Source organism: Sminthopsis crassicaudata, chromosome 1 (genome assembly GCF_048593235.1).
Source record: "Sminthopsis crassicaudata isolate SCR6 chromosome 1, ASM4859323v1, whole genome shotgun sequence".
In the NCBI taxonomy this organism is placed as follows: domain Eukaryota; kingdom Metazoa; phylum Chordata; class Mammalia; order Dasyuromorphia; family Dasyuridae; genus Sminthopsis; species Sminthopsis crassicaudata.
Genome location: NC_133617.1, coordinates 508,631,957 through 508,651,411, shown reverse-complemented (window position 1 = coordinate 508,651,411; position 19,455 = coordinate 508,631,957). Strand labels below are relative to the sequence as shown.

Below are 19,455 nucleotides of genomic sequence, written 5' to 3'. Positions count from 1 at the left end.
TTGAAATTATATGTTGTTGGAAAAATAGGACTAATAAAAATAATATGGATTTTTGTATTGAAGATGAGCAAGTAGGCTTTGATGGTCATTATGTAAACTTTAAAATACAATGATCTAAAATTCAGAATTTCAAATAAAAATATTAATAACTAACCTTGTATTGTATATTTTAGACTGAAGTCTTCCAGAAAATTGAACAGTGATCTAATAATTTCTGTGCATTTCTAGTTTTGAGAGATAGATATCCAAAATGACAGTCTCCTTTGATTGCTGATGTAACTCTTTTTCTTAAGACAATTTTAAGTAACACTTATAATATTGAAGAAAAAAAGCAATGTGTATGAAATTCAATTTGGGTTAACTAATACAGAATAGTTGAAAACCAAGTCACAATTTCTTTCTTTTTTTGGACTTCTTCCTTGTAGGAATCAGTGGAGCTGCTCTCAAAAAAGTATATTTAGAATCTTTTTCTCAAAAAGATATGGAGAGGGTTCCTTCCTTTCAATGGAATATCGACAGTAGTATGTAGGAGCTGATTTCCTAGTCATTTTCAAGATATGGTGGTTACATTTTTAGGAATTTTTTAGCTGGTTATTAAGTTAACTCTGAGACCAATAATGTTATTTATTACTTTAAAAGAAGTTGGCCCATCAGACTATATTGAAAATATATTATAATAAAAAATGCAATATATTAAAAATAAATTCTTCTTTAAGTGACTGGGGCTTTAATAATAAATATTTAAAAGTAAAATTAATTGCATTTTGTTCTGATGGTACTAATAAAAGGCTAAGAAGAAAATCTGGAGGTAACTATGAAGTCAGAAAAATTTCCTGAAATCATCATTTGGCATTATTTGAATCACTAGTTGCAATTATCACTAGAGAATTCAGTGTTTGAAATAAAACAAGTTAATAATTTGAAGATGTTTCTTTCTAAAATGTATTCTATTGATCATCAATCCAATAAAAATAAAAATGGATTAGAAGCTAGCTAAAGATCTTGAAAATTAAATTATTAAATTTTGCTGCGTGCTGTAACAGAGATGGACAGCATATAGTCTAGTAGCTGCAACTACTGTATGGCATACATATCTTGAATTATTTGTGTGGTGTTTTTTTTGCCTTCTAGTTTGGCAAAAGAGATTGGTTACCATTGAACAAATGGTTACTAGATTGGTTACTGATTTCTTGTAAGACTTTATTTTGCTTTAATAATTGACATTCTTGAAGAATATTCATTACTTTCAACTGTATTGCAGTTAAGCTCAACTAACATTCAGAAAGCATAAAAATTAATCAAACATACTATAAAAACTTTGGGAAATTTAAAAATTGATGCTGGAAAGCATGAATCTTGAGTTGAAATTTTGACTAAGTTGAATATTTTAAAGATATTCCATTTAATAAAAATAATAAATTTAATACTCTTCCTAAAAATGGTACTAGAAAATATGATTCAGCACATGAATCTATATTTTTTTAAACTGGACAGAATAATGATATCTCATTTCCCAGTGCTTCAATTTACCCTAGGCTCAGGCCTTATGATCCTCCTCTCCTGCTAACCCTAGTGATAAGATGCACAAATAATTTAAGATATGTGTGCAATACAGCATTGGCAGCTATTAAACTATAAGCTTTCATCTTTGTCCCAGTATGTAACAAAATTTTTTTTTCCTGATTGTTCTTGGCCATTCCCAGTGATCCTCTTCCTTCCCTCCGTTAGCCTCCTATCCTCCCTGTATCGTGAGAGCAGTTAAGGAACTCTCATGTTGTAGGAGTATGTGGAAACAAAAATATTGTACATGTACATGTAATGAATAAGAGAAAAAAAGGAAGACTTCTAGGCCATGTCCCCTATGGCGTTAGATTTTTTTTTTTTTCTTTTGAGAGGTATTTGAGGTTAAGTGACTTTCCCAAGATAAGCCACACAGCTAGTAAGTGTTAAGTATCTGAGGTTGCATTTGAACTTAAATCCTCCTGACTCCAGGGTTGGTGTTCTTATTCATTGTGCCATCTAAATCCACCTGGCACCAGGTTTTAAACATGGCTTTTGAAATGAAAAACCTGAGAGGTGGAGGGTGATGACTTCTTTTGAATAGTCTATCTGGAGTTTTGTTTTAGTTTTGCTAGTTGTTTCCCCTTCCTTCCTACTATGCTTCTTTACTAGCATACCAGTGAATAGAGTGCAGTTCTCATGGATGTGTCCTAGCTCCAATCATTTGACAGGGGGTGGGCGTGGAGAAAAGAAAAGGCGAAAAATTTGTAGAGACAAAAGTTAAATTTCATTGTCATCCTTGTCTGTTTTTTTTTTTTTTTGTTTGTTTTTTTTAAGAAAGGCTTTAGCTTATCCTTGACTAATTCTTTATCTGTTCTCAGCCTTTCTACCTGCCATTTCAAGGGGCTTTTCCAAGGATTTTGAAAATGGCTTTTTAGATAGTAGTCAAGTTAAAAATTATTGTGCCAAGAACCATATCAAGAACTGAGGATACAAATGAAGACAAAAAAGACTCCCTATCCTTAAGGAGTTTACAGTCTAATGGTGGAAAAAATGTGAAAAAGACCCAGCCATTTAGAAACAGGGTATTCATATACATATATATATATATATATATATATATATATATATATATATATATATATATATATATACCCACATATAGTAAATTGGAGGTAAGACACTGACATTCAGAGAAATTTGAAGAGATTTCTTATAGAAGATAAGATTTTAGTTTAAACTAGAGATATTATTTATTATTTCTAGAGAAAAAGGTTTTAAATATGCTCTACAAGAATGTTTAGCACATATGTACCCATCTATAAGGATTTGAAAAATATAGTTACTGTAAATGTCATGGGTTTGATCAAACGAGAATAAGCTCATAGAAAATTTATCACAGATTCACTTTATTGTGGGAGTATTTTAGAGTTGAAAGCTTTCAGCTTAGCTGTGTAAGTAGAGGCCTTTGCTAGTACACCAACATTACTATGGGGGGTTCTGAACTTGTCTGAGAAAAGTTGTTATTAAAGATTCATGCCTTATCATTCCATCATATTTTTCAATTTTGCTGTACCTTCACCCTTTCCCTGTGGTACTCCACTTTTTTTTTTTTTGTTCTCAGATTTAGTTTACAATTTTTAAAGGTGTCCCTTAGGATAAACTTCCTTTGTGAATATCAGGATCCTGGCAGAATAGACGTGTTAAACACTCATAGTCCTGAATTCTTTTCTCTTGATTCTTTATCTAGAAGGTAATAACAGAAGTGATATATCTTCAGTGTGGTAAACAATTTTATTCCTCTGTGGGATTTCTCTTATATATACCTAAATATTGTTTGTTTTGGAAGTTATTTTGAATGTATTTCTTTTTCTCTTATTTCTTTCTGCACGTTGTATTTTGGTATACAGCAAAAAATATCTATAATTTTTGCATGTTTGTTTGATATACGGCTACTCTACTGAACTTATTGTCTTATTCTTTGTGGATTCTTTGTGGATTTCTAAGTAAACAGTTATTTTATGTGCAAATAGAAATATAGTAGTCTCCTCTTTGCCATTGTCTGTATTTGTTCTGTCTCATCTTGTTGCTACCATTAGTGTTTCTAGTATGTCTAATAGTGAGGAAAGAGTATCCTAATTTTACTCCTGCTTAGTGAGAAAACTTATGAGTATGATTCCATTGTTAATAATATTATGGTTTAGATAATATGCTTTTTAAAAAATCACATTAAAGGAGTGGAGCCAAAATGGTGATGTAAGGTAGGAACTTACTCGAAGTCTCCCTAATTAGCTTTCAAACAACTATAAAGTAATACCTCAAAACAAGCAGCCAGACCTGCAGCCTGGACATTATATTTTTAAAAATTATCAAGAAAAACTGTCCAAAGATCCTAGAACTAGAGGATAAAATAGAAATTGAAAGAATCCATCAATCACTTTCTGAAAGATATTCCAAAATGAAAACTCCCAGAAATATTATAGACAAATTCCAGAGTTTCCTTCAAGGAGAAAATACTGTAAGCAGCTAGAAAGAAACAATTCAAATAGAGAGCCACAGTGAGGATTATACAGGATTTACCAACTTCTAAATCAAAGGATTGAAAGTTTGTAATGTGATATTTTAGAGAGTAAAGGACCAGATTACAACCAAGAATCACCTACCCAGTGAAACAATATAATCCTTCAAGAGAAAAATTGGATATTCAGTGAAAAAGAGAACTTTTGAGCATTCTTAATGAAAGACAAGAACTGAATAGATTGTTTGTTAAATACAAGACTCAAATGAGATTATAAAAAGATTAAAAGGAAAGCAAAAACATAAGGAAGGCAGTCAATAAGGTTAAATGTTACATTCATATATAAGAAGATGATATTTATCGCTTTTAAGAACTTTGTCACTTTTAGGGCAGTTAGAAGTATAGATAAACAGAGGGCAATGGCATAAATTGTCTTTGGTGGGATGATATTAAAACAAACCAAAAGAATTTTGAAAGATGATTTTACTGGATGAAGAGGGAAAGAAAAAAATACAATAGGATATATCATTTCATGTGAAGTTGTTACAGTGAAGGAAAAGATAGTAGAGTTTTGGTGGTAGCAAGTAACACTTGAACTTTAGTCTATTTTTTTTCCTAGTAAATTTATTTATTTCTAACACATTGTTTTATGAATCATGTTGAGAGAGAAAAGCCAGAGCAAAAGGAAAAAACCATGGGAAAGATTAAAAAAAAAACAACAACTCAAAAAAAGACGTGAACATAGCACGTGTTGATTTAAATTTTCTGTTTAGTTCTTTTTTTGGATTCAAATGGCATTTTCTGTCCCAAGTTTATTGAGATTGTTTTGGATTGAACCTTACTCTCATCAGAATTGGCTCAAAAAGGGAATAACATATGGGATTTGAAACATATGAATCACTTAGATATGGAAATCTCTTTTTAACTTATAGGGAAGTAGCAAGGGAAAAGAATAACAAAATGTGTCGGGGATATTGACAGAAAGGAGAGCAGATTGGGAGAATTGGTGGTCAGAAGCAAAACACTTGTAAGGGGGGACAGAGTGAAAAGAACGAAAGAGAGGATAGGTGTGTGGGGGAAGATGGAAGGAAATACACAGTAAGCAATCCTAACTGAATGTGAATGGGATAAGCTCACCTATAAAATGGAAATGGATAGCAATGCCTTAAAAACTAGAATCATGCAATGTGTTGTTTACAAGAAACAAGAAGCAGAGAGAAACACAGAAAGAGTAAAAGTAAGGAGATGGAGCAGAATCTATTGATCTTCAGCTGAAATTAAAAAAAAAAAAAAAAAAAAAGCAAGGGTAACAATCAGACAAAGAAAAACCAAAAACTAAATTTGGTAGGATATGCCACAGGCTATGAAGCAATATGGTATGATATCTAAATTTTTAAAGGAAAGGAAAAGTTAAATGAGTTACAGGAAGAAATAGAAATAGACAGTAAAATTATAGTAGTGGGGAACCTTAACTTTTTCTTCTCAGAACTAGATGATTTAAACCAAAAAAAAAAAAAAAAAAAAAGGAAGACAGCCAAAGAGCTAAAGAGGTGAATAGAATTTTAGAAAAGATATGAGAGATCACTAGAGAAAATGGAAGGGGAATAGAAAGAAATATACCTTTTTTTTTTTTTTTTTTCTCGGTGGTACATGGCACCTACGCAAAAATTAACCATGTATTAGGACATAAAAATCTGATAATAAAATGCAGAAAAGCAGAAATATCAAATGTATCCTTTTTAGATCATAAGTGCAATAGAATTGTATTCAGCAAAGGGCCATAGAAAGATGGATTAAAAATTAATTGGAAACTAAATAAGCTAATCATAAAGAATAAGTGGATCAAAGATAGAAATAATCAGTGATTTCATTAAAGAGAATGACAAGAATTAGAAAATATACTAAAATTTATGAGATGGAGCCAAAGCTATACTGAGGGGAAAGTTTATATTTCTAAATGCTTATATTGTTAAAATGCAGAAAGAACAACTACCTATGTGGCTTTGGGTTTGGGGATTAAAATACTTTCATATTGGCCACAGTTTGAGAGGATAGTAGAAATTCTCCCCAAAATTTTAATTCCTAATTACATTTTGGTTTTCCTCTTACTGTCATTCAAGATAGCATGCATTTAAGAGGTGAATTCACCTTTTTAGTCAACTTTCTGTCTTTGATCTTATAAAGAAATCTTGATCTTGTATTTTTCATCAGTATGTTGCCATGGAAATGACTAATGTCATAAATTTGGCATTCAGACTTTCCTTTAGCATCAGAAATGAGACGATGACTATGGTTGCCATCTGTTTTAAATTGTATAAAGGACATTATAAGAAGCATACTTTCTTAAAACTATCAGATACCCTAATAGCTACATTATAAATATTTAATAGCAAAAGAAAAACTATTAAAGGTAATGTTTGAAAATGTCTATTATAAACACTCTTATTTTAAATTATCACAGAATAAATATGGAAAAGCTAATGACAAGATATTTGTTTTATAAGTACAATGGATTTGGAAATTTTTTTGAAGTACAATAGATGTGCCTTTTAGTTGTTAACAATAAATGTAATTAATTCAGAAATGGGTCCAAAATGGGAGATAAGGATCATTTAATGTTACATATAGAAAACTCTTTTAGGAATGATTTCTTAGCCATTTTACAAATGAGAAAATAGGTTCAGAAGTATTTACTGAATTGTCCATACAGCTGGGAGTAATAGAACTCAGGCTTTTTTCTACTGAATAAAATATATTTTCCCGAAAAGCTAAGATAGATAAGCCTCACACAACATATTAGAATAGGACTTAGATTTGATGAACTTTTATGATTTCAAATCCAATATCCTTTGGGAATCTCTGCTTTCCTTTATTTTTTCCTTTGAATTTTGCTATCTTAACATCTTGAATGTTTGAGAAAGGGGGGGAAAAAGGCATTTTCAACTGATATTTGAGAGAGGAAGAATTTAACACTTGGTTTTTCCCCCATTAAAATCTTGCAGTATTGTTGGAAGAATAACTGAAGCATAAATTCATCTTTTGTTTATTCCCTTACTTTCCCTCTTATTCCTTTGAAATTATACTATGTATTAAGACCATCTGAAATATTTTACAAAGAATGTGTGTAGAGATCTGTTTATTCTTAATAGGAGTTAAATTATGCCAAGCTCTATAACATAACATGTGTCTGGTCTCCATTAACATTTTATCGTACTGATTATGGACATCTGCTTAAATGCCTTCTGTTTGTTATGGAAGTATAAGGTGTTAAAGAATAAATACATTCACCTAGAACTAGATTTTCCTGATGAGCTCCCATGTTCCCATAGCAATTTTAGTCACCACATGCTGTTTTACTGGAAGAGTTGCTAGAGGATATCACCTGATTTTTCTCTACCTCCCATGCTATACCTTCTGTTTGTTTTGAGAATTTGGTAGTTAAAGGTGCATGATTAAACTTGCTATCTCTGTTAGATTCTTTTAAACCAGACAGCAATAAAAAAAAGGCTTCCTAATGTGAAGATTTTCCTTTTTAGTTCATTATACATAAATATCATAGTCATGACATCTGGTCAGTTTATAATTTCAATTCTAACAAAACCCCTAAAATTTAAAAGCTTTTCATTCATCAGAGAATTGAAACTATTAAAGAGAATAGATTTAAGAAAATTTCAAAAAAGAAATGGAAGTCAACAGAATTTCCCAAGAAAATTAATTTCATCTTTTCTATGGGCTATTTTATATATATATATATATATATATATATATATATATATGAATTCTGTGAAAGAAGTAGCTATAACTTCTCTCCTTATAATTACAGAAACAGAAAAGCACATTAAAGTTTAATTCATAATATTTCCTACAGTGGCATCTGGTGTTCTTGAATGTTTAGCGATATCAACATACTATTCTCATAAAAATGTAACATCTTAGTATTTGCTGACCTATTGGAAGAAATTCATATATGTTCTATTCCAGTAAGCATCCTTCTTGCTCTTCTTTTCAGTACACTAAATAGTACTTCCTAATCTTGCCCCATGAAAGACAAAATTTAAAAACAACCCTAATATAAATGTCAAGTTTATTTGAAATAGTTTTTCCTTTAAAATTCATGAGGGTTATATGTTTAGACACGGGCTTGACTCAGACAGACACTTTGTTAGTTTGGGTTCAATGCTGAGATGAAATAAGCCACTCATAAGTCTTTCATGGGAAGTCATTAAAATATTTTGAGCTGCTGAATTTTTTCCTCTTGCTGGAGTATCTTGATGTCAAAATGTATAAGCTTTTGTGGACCATAATTAGATAATTTTTAAAACTATTACATTGATTTACTGATGCCACTTTTTCATATTATTGACTACCAACCTTTTCTCATCCCCCAAATTTTGCCTAACCATTGTATTTCTGGGTCAAAGGTTATATTTTTTCACTCCAGAAGCAGTAGTCTCAAGTTCCCTTATGATCAGATGTACACATGGACTAAAATATTATTGCTTCTTAACTCTGGAAAAAAACTGACTTAGAGTTATGAATATTCATAGAATTTTATTTTAAGGTACAGTTAGATTAAAATTAAGGTTTAAGCTATGAAAGTCAACTTTAACTATGTTGAATCTGTTGCCAAAAATAAGCTCTCAGATAGATTTCTGAATCAGAGAGAAATACCTTGATTACTTTAAGCAATTAAATGTAGTTTACATTGAGAATCAAGAATATCAATAATGTAGTGGACTAGCAGAAATATCTCTTACAGAAAATTTACTTTGCAAAAATAAAGCTTCTAAATTTGATTTCAACCTCTATTTTACTTTTTGTAATTTTATGTACTTAAAAAAAATCAACAAACAAGAATAAACATTTTGAGAAAATAAAATTTTACATATAAAAAAAGTTTGTGTAATAAAAAAAAAAAAACCTAACCACTATGTGTTAGAGATGGGAAACTATGTCTTTCTGACTACAAAACCGGTCTCTATCCACCATCAGTTTACAGAAGTCTTATGAATTAACAGTATTCTTCTACCATGCAGTGTACTTGAGATGATTTTAAAAATTTCCCTTCATTTTAACTTATTCCACATCTTGTTCTCAGCTAGCTTATCACATTTTAAAAAGTGGATAGTCTCAAACTATTGCTCCCTCTGTGCACTCTCAATGTCACCTTCAAAACCATCCCTTCAGCTCTAAGCTGATGAACCACAGTCTTACGTTTTTCAGAAAATCAACACCGTCTTCCTTGAATGCTGCCATTTCATGAACTTTAGGACTTAGAACTGGAAGAGTTCTTAGAAATCATCTAATCTAACCCTTCAATTTATAGGAGGAATGAGGATTTGAGGCCTAAAGAGATGGAGTGACATGCCCAGATTGATAAAGATAGTGAAGAGTAGACCCAAGATCTCTTTTTCCAAAGTACTCTCATCTCCAGTTATCCTCTACACAATTGCTAAGATGATTTTCTTAAAACATAGATCTAAACCATGAATTAAGAATGAATATTTTTTTAAAAAAAAAAAACCATTATTACTTATTATATGCAATGTACTTGTGATATTGACAGTCATCTTTTTAGTGGTCATGCTGGGGATGGCAGGCCCTTCTTCATAAATCTCTTCATTGAAGGGTTCTCAGGTGTCTGCTCTTGGGTCTGAAGGGAGATACTGGTACTCGAGGTGTGAACTCTGCTCAGAAAAACTGTAATAATTCCCTGTTACCTCTGGGAATCACATGAAAGCACCTTTGTTTGACATTTAAACTTGGCTTTTACATCCCAGCTTCAATCTGCTTTTCTCTTACTGCTGGTATTCTATATTCATTTAAAAAATTTCAAAAATGCTTGTTACTTATTGATTCTTCCTACAAATCTAACAATCTATCCTACCCACTCACATATAATTTCTATTTCACATCTCAGAAACTCATAATTTCTTGCAAAAGGTAATATTCCTTGTTCTCTTGTTCTCATTTCTTCCTGTATCTTTTGAGTGATTTCTCAATTGATCATTCCTTTTCTCTCAATCCTCAAATCTTATCCAGAACTTTTCTATCATTTCCTCCTTGACATGTCATCTTCACAGGTAAATGAAATTAATCCACTTAGTTTTGGAATTAATGCTCCAGGGCTGAATCGATTTGACTGCTATCTGAATGAATGTAAACTTGCCTACTAGCCAGCCTACTGAGCCCAACTGGCAGATCCCACCTTAGATACCATCTTTCATATCCCATTTTGCCATCTGCTTTGGATTGTTCCCCTCTATAAGAATATAAACCCCTTGGGAGCAGGGGCTATCTTACTTGTTTGTATCTATATCCCCATCACTTAGCACAGTGTCAGATATATAGTAAGCACTTAAGAGATTTTTTTTTCATCTATTCATTTATTTTCATTCTTTACATTTTTAATAGCTATTTTCTTACCACCTACACACATACTCTGGTCTTCCTTTTCCTTCAGAGAAAAACAGAATCTAGCTCTTTTCCTCTAGGTTTTTATTGCCTAACTCCTGGATAGAGCCCTTCACACTTTTCCCATTATATCTTTATTTTTCACAACCTTTTGTTTTTTAAATTGTGGTATTACCCCTCCAATGATGCTATTCTCTTAAAAAATAACAATGAGCTCTTAATGATAAGTGGCTTTTTTAACCTTTCTGCAGCATTTGACCCTCTCTCTTACAGTCTCTTCTCTTATATACTTCCTTTTTTCTTCTACCATTTGACTTCTCATTGTATTTTGCTGTTTTTAATCCAATTTTTACTCTCTAAGCGTGGATGTTCCTCAGAACTCTGCCCTGTTTTCTTTTCTGATCTGTCTTCTTCTTATCAATCTCACTAATTCTCAGATTTCACTATCATCTCTACATTAATGACTCCTAAATCTGTATCTAGTTTTCAATGGTATTAACGTATTGAAGAGGTTTACTTATAAAGTAAATTTTGCATTGTTATTACCTCTTAGACTCCAAATTATTAGATAGTTTTAATTATTTGAAATTAAACTTTTTTCTTACATCAAATAGAAGATTGTTTTCTTATAATTAATGGTAAAAAAATCAGTGGGCTGAAATGTCTAAATACAAATCTCCAAAGTTTAAACAACAAACAGTACGAACTAGACAGAGTTCTTAATGCAAATTTAATCACATAAGTATCCCTGTAACTTGGTGGGATGAAAATCTATGACTGGAATGTTGCCCTGTTCTTATTTAAAAATCAATAGATATGTAAAACTTTGGAGTTCTAAGCATAGTTATTTATAGTTAGCATGGTATATTAAGAAGGCATACTTGAGTAACCTAGGAACTGGAAAGGAACAGTATGGTGAAGAACACTGGGAGAAAGATTAATAGAGGGACAAGTAAAAGCAATTTTGTCATTGGAGTGAGTACACCACATGCCACCTGGACAGAAAAAGGAAATAGATAGACAAGCTAGAAAGCAGATAACAGAAGCATGATATAGTAGTGATGGCAGTTTTCAGTTACCTAAGCATCTGCTGCAGTTTTCTGTCTGCCAAAAATAGGACTACTTAATAACTTCTGATTTTCCATAATCATTATTTTATCCTTTAAAACAGGGGTTCTCAAACTACTGCCCGCAGGCCAGATGCGGCCTGCTAAGGACGTTTATGTGGCCCACAGGGTTATGGCAAATAGGCTGAGGATTGGAGACAGAGTGTGAGTTTTTGTTTTTACTATAGTCCGGCCCTCCAACAGTCTGAGGGACTGTGAACTGGCCCTCTATTCTAAAAGTTTGAGGACCACTGCTTTAAAAGGTAAGAAACCAACAAGGAAAATTTTATATTAGATCTGTTTCTTGCTAACAAGGAGGAACTGTTTACTAGAGTAGAAATTATAAAATCTTGGGAGAAAGAAACTGTTGCTAGAATTTGTGATGAAAGAGAGAATTGCTTGGCATATTTTGACATAAGCCCTAGATTTTGGAAAAGTAGATGGGAATCTGCAAAATCCCAAGCTCCAAAATTCTCCCAAGAAAATCAGTCCAAGAAGAATGAGGAGTTCTCAGTAATGCAATTCTAATAAATAAAAAGATGAAGAAGAATGAGAATTGTCTGAAAAGACTAGTGTGAATGTCTAGGGAACTCCCCAATCAGTGTGGATATTCTAAGAAAGTATACAAAAGGTAGAAGAATAGTTGAGTAACTGAGAATGGATATTGCTAAAACTCATAATATGTGAAGGCTAGTAAAAGAAGCTAAAAACAGGAAAAAGGAATGTTTCTAGCTCTCATGATTTTTTGAAAAAGAAAGCAATGTCAGAAAATATAGTGGTATCACCTGGAATGGACAAGGGACCACATAAAGAAGTCAAAGATGCTTTATTTTTATTCTGCATATGTTTGGTTGTACAAGGTCATTCTCCTAGAAAGGAGAAACCAATGACAACAAAAATGGCAAATGGAAGGTTGATAGGCAAGGTAAGTAAGGCAATAGAAAAATAACACCTAGTTACCCTTTGTGAATTTATATCAATTGATCCAGATGAATTATATCTTTGGGTACAACAAAACAAAACAAAACCCCAAATTGGAAGATGAATCCTGAGCCACTAGCAATAATAAATGTAAGAAAAAGAATGGAAGTATTGTAGTACTTTAAAAGGAAAAATATTGTCCATCTTTTAAAAGATCATCCTGATTTTCCTAAAGAAAAAAAAAAAAAAGACTGTAAATTATAGACAAAGGATCTAATTCTAGGAAAACTCCAGAAAGGATCATACAAGAAACGGTTAGTGCATATCTTAGCAAAATAAATGATTACAAGGAGCCAGAAAAACCAAGTGCAAGTTGTAACTTTATTTCCTTACATTCAAAAGAATTTATACAAACTTTGGGTATTTATTTGATAAAGCACCTTATTCTTTTGGAAAGATAAAGAAATATAGACTAGGTAAGACTACACTTTGATGAATTTAAAACTGTTTGAATAGCTGGATTTAAAAAGTAATTAATGAATTGTTCTAAGTCACCTTGATAGGAGATATAGGGGCATACCTCATGGTTCTTTGCCTAGCCTTAGACTAAGTCATTTTTTTTTTCAGTGACGTGGATAACAATAAATATTCTGTGTTTATCTAATTTATAAATTACACAAATCTACAGGAAAATGAAAGCTAACATGTTGGAAGACAGTCTTAAAAAGTCAGATCACATTGCTTTCTTGTGTTCATTTCTGGACACAGAAACTTAAGGGCACTAATAAACTAGATAGTATCCAGAGGTGAACAGTGAAGATGTCGAATGGTCCTGGATCCTCTATAATCCAACTTATAATGGAAGGAACTGGAGATTTTTAGTCTAGAAAAGAAAAGATCTTTAGGACAGATAGGTTATTCATGTTTAAATATCTGAATGCTGTGATGTGGTATAAATATTATCCTTGTTCTGGTTGGCCTTAGTGTTTAGAATGAGAAGTAGTGGGAGAGGTTTAGAATTGGTGTTGGCAAAGCCTTTCTAACACAGAGTTGACCAAAAGTGAAATGGTGGGTTACTCCTCTTCAAGGAGAGGTTAAATGCCTACTTGTCTGATATAATACAGTAAGGATTCCTTTTGGATGTAGATTGTACTGAATGGTTTCTGATGTCTCCTCCTCTCTAAAATTCTATGATTCTCATTTTTTAATTAATTGAAATTCAGTAACAGCAGTCCAAAATTACATTACCAAATAGTATGTGTTTGGGGGACAATTTATTGGCAGTAATAACGCTCATCCCCCAATTACTCCCTTTTGTCATAAGTCCAGATGTTTTTATATTGTATAACATAGACATTAATTACTTTTAATTAAATGGATCAAAAGAACCAAACAATTTCAATGTAAAAAGACCAAAAGCTTTCACAGTTGCTGACTTTTACAACTAGTGGTGAAATGTACTTAGTTGTAACTTGAAATAAAGTAGTCTTATTGGAGTTAAAAACTGAAAAAGTAAGTGAAAATGAAAATTGTAAATTGTAATTGTATTAGTTGTTAACTAAAATTAAAATTAACATTACTGTATCAGTTACAAATAAAACTATATATTGATGGATTTTGAAAAGTAGTATGTGCAGCAAAGTGTAAAAAAATAAATTTTGTTGGGTTTAATTCTTAATTACTTTTCTGTTAAGTCTGATAAACTGAACCACTCTAAAACTTTAAATATATATATTATACTAAGACACAAATATAGGTTTTCAGGTAATTGAAATGTTAGCTCTTGTAGACAAGCAGTAGTTATTTCTTTTGTTTATTTGATCATTGTATTCCTTGCATTTAGTATAGTATCCATCCAGCAAGGGCTTAATAAATGCATATTTTAACTTTATTTATTTTAGGGGAAAAAATAGAGAGTGATTCCTAATGGAAACATATATAAAATTTATAATCAGATTTTTTTTTCTTCTAAAAAACTTTTCTTTAACTTTCCTTCTTACAATGATATCCTGCTTCTCATCTTCCTTTTATTATTTACTATCTAGAAAGAGTCTTTTAAAACTTTTACTTCTGTTTCTTCTCTCTTCTATTTCATGCAGTCTAGTTTCCATCACTCTAATATTCTCTCTAAAATGTAATGTTCTCTGTTGAGGTTTTCCTCGGGGTCTCTGGAAGTAGCCTTTGTTTCAGAGTAATCACCACAAGTCCAGCCAGGTGTTAAAGTCCAAATCCTTTATTGTCTCCTTCAAAGTCTTATCTCCTTCACTTGGGGCTCGACTATTTTTCTGGAGGCCTTCTGGAGTCTTGGTTTCATCAGAGAAGTGAAGGAGGAGAGCCTGCCACCAAGGTGGTATGAGATGGGATGAATCTGTCTGAGTCCCAGGGCTTGGGCTTGTGCTCCAGCCTTCAGCCTCCAGCCTTCTGTCTGCTTGTCCTGAATCTCTGAATCTCCCTAGCTGAGGCTTCTAGCTTATATGCTACACGCTGAGCACACACCAATCATTACATCACTAGGAAACCATTATTTATTATCAGATTAAATCAGTGCTAAACTAGATTTAATCATTGTCTCCTCAATTCATTTAATAACTTGTTTCAAGTTTTGGCCCATAACATCTCCTTGTAGGATTAAATCAATCATACTGAACCATACTAAATTAGATAACTATTGTCTCTATCAATTCCACTGACTTACTACCTTGTAAGAATCCTTTGTTTCAAGTTCAGAGTTCTGGCCCATAAAACATCCTCACCATTATAGTGAAATATTTCCTTCTTAAAAGCCATGGGGTACTTTGTATCACCATATTCAATGTCCTATTCCTTGTAGCCCATAACCTCTTTGAAACATTTGAAGCTTTAAGGTATTTTCTTAGTCTCTCTATTCTTGCCTTCTATGATATTGTATTCATCCAATTCCCTTTCTCATCATACTTATATCTCTTGTACTATGCTAGTTATTTTTCAGTCTTTCTTTTTCCCAGGCAGTGCCAGGCAGTCTTTCAGGTCTGTAGCCTCCAAGTTAAACATTGATTCTTCTCTTACAAGTCCTGTCCCTACCCATTTAATTATTTGCCAAGTGAATTCTTTCTCCCCTTTCTGTCCATTTTCACAATTCCTCACTTCTCACTTCAGCAATAGCTCCTAATTGGCCTATCTGCTTCCAGCACTAAGTGCCACCTTATAGTCTTAAATATAAGAATATTTATATTTTTTTGTTCCCTCTTCCCTCCCCCTTACTCGTCCTTCATGGGAAAAATTGTTTTGTTTTTGTCTTTGTATCCATACCATATATCATAAATGTCCTGCACATAATAGATGCTTTAATATGTGTGTATATATACATACATATATATATATATACATATATATATATATATATATATACATACACACACACACACATATATATATATCTGTTGAGTTGGATTATGTGTTGATTTTTTTGTCTTAGTGATAGTTATTTTAATTGTGATCATCTTTAAAAGAATATTAATATTAGTAGTATAATATTAAATTGTAGTAAAGCTGGATTTTTGTTTTAGGGAGAAGTTGCCATTAAAAGTAGTTTCCTTAATGGAATCGAGCTTGGCTTTTCTCTCCAAATCTCTCTTCTTCCCAATTTGCTATTATTCATTGAGAATACCACTTCCTCCACAATTCATATTTAAAACCTTGTTGTTATCTTTGGCTTCTCACTTTTCTTCACTACACACTTCCAATCATTGGCAGTCTTGTCCTTTCTTCCTTCCCAACATGTCTCACATATCCCTTTGTTTCCACTCACATAGAATTCACTTCTGTCACCAGTACTATTGCAATAGCCTTCTAATTGGTGTTCATGCCTCAAATTCCTCTCTCCTGAGAGAGTTACTGAAGTGATTTTTCTAAAGAGATAAAACATCTTTCATAAATTATTATTACTTCAGGATAAAATATGAGGTCCTTTGGTATTCAAGGCCTTTCACAGATTAGCCACTTTCTACCTTTCTAGTCTTTTCACACTTTATGTACTTAACTCCAGCTACTTGGTCTATTTGCTGTTTGTTCTAACTGCCACTCCATCTCTTATCTTTGTGCATCTGTACAGACTATTTTCCATCCTAGAGTTATCTTGCTTCTTACCTTTGCATCTCAGCATCCACTGTACTACCTCTCTGACTTTGAAGGATATATCCTTAGTAAGTAAGGAAGAATTTACTTAGTAAGTAAGGAAGAATTTGTAGAATTTGCAGATTTTGGCATCAAGGCCAAATTTGAGACTTATAGTAGTAATATAGAAATACATCTAAGCATGGACTGCAGGGTTTATTTCTGTGATTCATCTTTCTGTGATCAAAGCAAAGATTATAGAAAGCCCTAATAAGAGAATAGTCATCACACTGTTTAAAAGAAATATATTTTAGTATATTATCTCATGGAACCTAGGCAAAGTGAATCCCCTACTGCTCAACTATTTCCAACTTATTCCCAACAAAATTTCTGATTGGTGCTCTACTCTGCAGTTTTACATATAAATAGAAATAGAACCAATTCCTCTTTTTGTAGGTGGGAGTGGGGCAATAGGTTTTGCCCAATAGGGAAGCCATTAGTACATTCTTTGGAATTGTTTTAGGTTTTGTTTAGGTTTTTGGAGGAAGAACTTGTTTTTTTGGAGGTATATTGCATGGTTCATGACCAGGCTAAGACATGAATTCTTGCACAAAGAAAATTTGAATTTCTGCTTTCATTCAAAAAGCTTGAAAAATTAACAGACACTTGTCAGAAGGCCATCTTGTAAGGAGAGATGAAATCTCAGACTGAGCAAAGAGAGAATCTTGTCATGGACACAAGTAGAATACATGCTTTCTAGGAACTTAGATTGGTTATTGGTTCCTAGAAGAGTTGATATTTCTAAAAATGGAATCCCTCTGTTTAAGGAAGAGGCCTAGCAACAACTCTTCATTTCCTATTTGGCATTCCTATGGACTTCTCCCTTTGCCTTTGTGCTGGGAACCCACCATCCTGCCCCACATCCCCCTTTCTTTCCTCCCCCCACTCCACCTTATCAGGTTTCTTTTATGTGTTATTTTTTTTCCTCATTAGATTCTCAAGCTTCTTGAGAACAAGGACTGTCTTTTCTATACCTGTATTTCAATCTCTTACCTATCACATAGTAGGTACATGATTCCTATCACAAAGTCAGTTTGAGAGAGGGTCTTGAAATTTAGCCAGAAGATTAAGGAGATATTCACTCTGATCTTTGAGAAAACTTTCTATGGAGATTTGCTGTGCTTAGAGGCTTCTTTGAGAAACTGAAGATACATGTTTGACTGCCCCTTTTTTCTCATTGCAGATTTCCCTATGGTAAACATAGGTATAAGAGATGAAGAAGAGTTTTGTTTATTTTGTTTTTTACTATCTTGAGCTGTTATATCATTTATAGGACTGGAAATTTCACCTTCCACTCTAATATCATGCCTGTATTTTATTTTATATGTAAAATTATAATTATACATTAAATTAAAATTATACATAAAGATGATTTTTAGTATTTTTTGAGAGGTGAGGCAATTGGGATTAAGTAACTTGCCCAGGGTCACATAACTAGTATTATGTCTGAGACCATATTTGAACACCATTCTAACTTAAACTAGAACCTTTGCTCTATCCATTGTGCCATCTCTGTGCCCCTTAACATTCACTTTTACAAGATAATGAATTCCAAATTTTTCTCCTTCTCCTCTGTTGCTAAAATGGTAAGCAGTTTGAAATATGGTTTATATATGTACAATTATGTTAATCATATTTCCATATTAGTCCCAGTTGTGAAAGAAGAAAACACAAAAAATAAAATAAATGAAAAAACTATGCCTCTGTACGAATTCAGAGTCCATCAGTTCTTTATCTACATGTATATTATATTTTCCATCGTGTGTCCTTTGTAAATTATCTTGTATCGTGTTGTTGAGAAGAGCTAAGTCATTCATAGTTGATCATCACATAATGTTGCTAATAAAAGAGTACTATGTTTTCTTGATTCTCATTTCAGTTTGTATCACCTCATACAAGTCTTTCCAATTTACCTGCCTTTTAAATTCAAGAACCGACAATAACCCTTATTAGTATTAATTTTTTCATTCTCTGAACCTTTTTTTGGTGTCAAAAAAGTATAAGAACTTTGGCCAACTTTAGAAATACTCAAGATTAAGTTTGATTTTGAACCCATATAATCAAAGTTTTTCTATATCCATTTTAAGTCCTAAATTTCAAGATATAGAAAATCGAAGTGAAGGAGGAGTTTCACCACCAACCTATCATCAGATACAGAGTTGAACATTCTCATTAGGACAATAAAATAAGGAGGGAGAGCCAAGATGGTGGAGAGGAGACACATCTTTAACTGAGATTTCCCCAATTTCTCTCAGGTCAATACTAAATCAAGCCTCTGAACTGGTTTTGGAATGACAGAACCCACAAATATTTAGAGCGTAAGAAATTTCCAACAGAAGATATTTTGGAAGAACTTCAGAAAAGGTCTGTTTCAATCAGGCATGGGGAGAGGGGCTGATATCAGGCACAATGCAGACCCAGGGCGATGTGGGCTCCAAATGCTGGAGGATATAATGAGAAGAATCTACAGCAGTGTTGGCTACTCTATCCTGGTTGCAAACCAGTAGATCAGCAGACTATCTGTAAGACATCCAACACAAATATAAAAGGCAAATAGTGAGCTCCTGAACTCCAGAATAACAAGAGATCTGGCCACACCCAGTTTGTCAGCTCTGACCCAGTGCAGCTACTGTTGCCTGTAGAGGAAGCTTGGACAATCTCCCCTTTGCCCTAAAAGCAGACCTCAACCTATTTTTTAAAAAATGAACAAAAAAAGCAAAAATAATTTTGACCATAGATAATTTTATGAAGAAAGAGAAGGATAGATTTCAAATCCTGAGCACACTAAAAGCAGATCATCTCCAGAGGAAGCACCACAGGATGATACAAATTGATCCTCATCTC

At 32.7% G+C, this 19,455-nt stretch overlaps 1 protein-coding gene across 2 annotated transcripts in view; it reads left to right on the top strand.

Moving 5' to 3' along the window:
• The window catches only part of COMMD10 (COMM domain containing 10), a 225,938-nt gene that overhangs the window by 98,707 nt on the left and 107,776 nt on the right, over positions 1 to 19,455 (top strand). The gene's annotated exons all lie outside the window — the stretch shown is intronic.